A 2,987-nucleotide genomic window follows, 5' to 3' on the forward strand; every position below is an offset into this window, starting at 1 on the left:
TGACGAGTTGGACCTAGAAGAGATAACAAGTGCCTAATTTTTTCTGGCTTTGGTAAGATAAATGTTTTAATTCCTTGCTTAGATTCAAAACGAGAGTTTAAGGGTTTTAGAAATTCCATCTGATGTGATGAGTACCCTCTTGAGAGAATAGTAATGGGTTTACATTTTGAGATTGAGGTTGAATCGGAAAATAGGAACTCCAGGTAGTCCAAAAGGTCTTACCATCTAGTGGTCTTCTATTGCCTTGTGCTTATGGTGACAAGTTGAGACTGATAAATGTGAGTTGAATTGAAGTATAACATGAAAAAAAAAATGTTAAAGTTTAAACGTCCTTCTTAGTAATCGGGTCTCCGTGTCACTAACATCGTGCCTCACGTCAAACGGTTGGGGTGTGTTTGGTCCAGTCTTGGCCCGTAGCCTGGTTGGCTTGAGTAAGTAAGTTTGAGGGGTATTCTACACCTAGTCCCTTAAAGCCATCTGGCTTGAGAGCGGCTGACCCAACACTCATTACATAGGCATTCATAAAAGCTTAAGAGGCAAGACATTGCACGGACTAGAATTGTGAGCATTAAAGAAATAAGTGATTTAATGTGCTTATAAAGGTGAAATGTCTAAGAAGGTCAATATTGCTTAGATCCAGAGTTCTTGGGATTATTTGGTATCTAGATTAGTCTTATCTGAGGGTGAATTGGTGGGCTGAGGAGAAGAGGAGACTTCGATTGAATTGTTTGCCTAGAGCTAGACTCAAGAGAGGGTGCAAAGAGCTTGAGTGTGGGGGCGCCTATATTCCCTTCAGTCTTGAAGGGAGTGTCTTTGTCTTGGAATCTATCCTTTCACACTTACTTTTGCCAGAATTATTAGAAAAGCACTTAAGAATTTTGTGTGTATATTCTCTTCAAACACTCACGAGACACAACTCATCCACTAGGGTAACCTAGGGGTTTAAAGGCTTTTTGCACATGTTAAGTGCAACCGTGATTTATACAAAAGTTAGTTAGGTGTTTTCTTTTTCAGTATTGCTTTTATTGTTTCATTTTGCTTGAGGACTAGCAAGCACTTAAGTGTGGGGGTATTTGATAAGCATGCATATATCATTATTTATTTGATTTAATTTCTCATACTTAGTTAATTAAAAGAGAGTTAATTGAGTAATTTTGTGTCTTTTTCATGAATAAGATGATTTTGGATATTACAGATAATGTGGAGCAAAGTTGGCAAATATATTTGAGGATTTTAATTAAAATAAAATCATGGGATTCAATCTTGCTACCCCAGAAATCAAGAATAGTGAAATCCAACTTAATTAATGCAAAGAGAGGATGAATCTTAGCCAAATTGGAAATAGGTGGAGGTCCAAGGAACAAAATTGGTAGTAGGATCTGAAAATCGTGTAAACAGACCCACCTTGAGTATTTTGTGCATATCTCTCTCGTATGAACTCGGATTGAGGTCATTCAAGATGCTATGGAAAGATAACAAAATATCTACAACGTTATAGTTTTGAATTTTTCCAGGATCCGAACACATAAAGGTCAAATTGACGACGGTTAAAGAGAACAAATTCATTGTGTGCAGGATACATAAAAGAGAAGCCAGCTACAGAGAAGAGGAGAAGATGACGAACACGGATCTTGGCTTTCATCTCCCTCTCATTGCTCAAGAAGAAGACCACATCTCTCTCTCTCTCTCTCTCTCTCTCTCTCTCTCTCTCTCTCTCTCTCTCTCTCTCTCTCTCTCTCTCTCTCTCTCTCTCTCTCTCTCTCTCTCCCTAAATTTCATCTTTATTTGTTTTATTAATTTTGTTATAATGAGTAGCTAGTTGTTTTTCTTTGGGATGTAGATGAACCATTGCTTATTTCATTGTTCTATATCTTCTAGTTGATTGTGTTTGAGTCTGGAAAAAGATGTTATATAGCTAAGCAAACTAAGCATGCCAAGCTTTGGCAAAGGATGATAGTCTTGCGAAGATAGGGCATATCTAAGGAAGACCATCCTTTGTTTTGAAGTGTAGAGTTATATCGATCAGTAAAAAGCATTGGGGATTTGAAGTCCCATAAATCTTTACGTATTCATAGTTAAAGTTTTTGCATTGACTAATAGATTTAATTAAAATTAGGTTTTGTTGAATTCAATCTTACTAACTTAGCCTCTTAGTTCCCCATAGTTCGATCCCGTACTTTCTGCTAACTAGATTAGTATAGGATTTTATTTTTGATTGGTTAGCGACACGATCATTGTTCACTAAAGATTTGACAATAACAACATTTACTTGGTAGTATAATTTCATGGCCAATGTAGTTCAAAGTTGTACCGGATATGGAAGACAAATTTCATGCCCATTTCTATGCGGCAAATCATAAGTGCATGTGAGTGACCTTTCCCGATTGCGAGAAAAGGCCATGTGAGCCAAGAGAAAAATGTTTACCAGGTGTTTAAGTTCTTGAAGTGCAAATGCACCTTGGCTCTACCCGAAAGTGAGTTTGTGGCCACTACCTTGGATTATGTAAATTTGAGTTATGTAAGCAGTTCGTTGGCCAAAGGCTACAAACCTTGGCTAATTTCCCATTCAATGAGCTATGATTTTTTCCTCAAGGAAGAGGAACAGACACAAAATCCGTCTGCAGGTCCTATTATAGGAACTAGAGACCTACCCAGGAATTGTTTGGGTCTCAACAACAAAGCCAACTTTGGTATGCTAATTGTGACATAAGTTGGCTAGAATGGTGTGAGAAAAACCATTTGCTTTTGCAAATACTTATCACCCCAAAGAGACAAATGCAAGGACTCGAAGACCATTAAATTCTCTTTTGACACAACCAATATTGAATTGGTCTTTGACCATTGCAAAAGGAAGGAACAAATTCAATCGAAGGAAGGGCATAGGATACCACCCGATAAAGAATTGAAAGGGTAATGATATTGTATCCCGACACAAAACTTATAATCATGGGTTTAAAACCTGAAATTTGTCATTTATTAAAAGAAGC

The sequence above is a fragment of the Hakea prostrata genome, chromosome 2 (assembly GCF_041222555.1).
Source record: "Hakea prostrata isolate BN-2017 chromosome 2, UWA_Hpros_2, whole genome shotgun sequence".
Taxonomy (NCBI): domain Eukaryota; kingdom Viridiplantae; phylum Streptophyta; class Magnoliopsida; order Proteales; family Proteaceae; genus Hakea; species Hakea prostrata.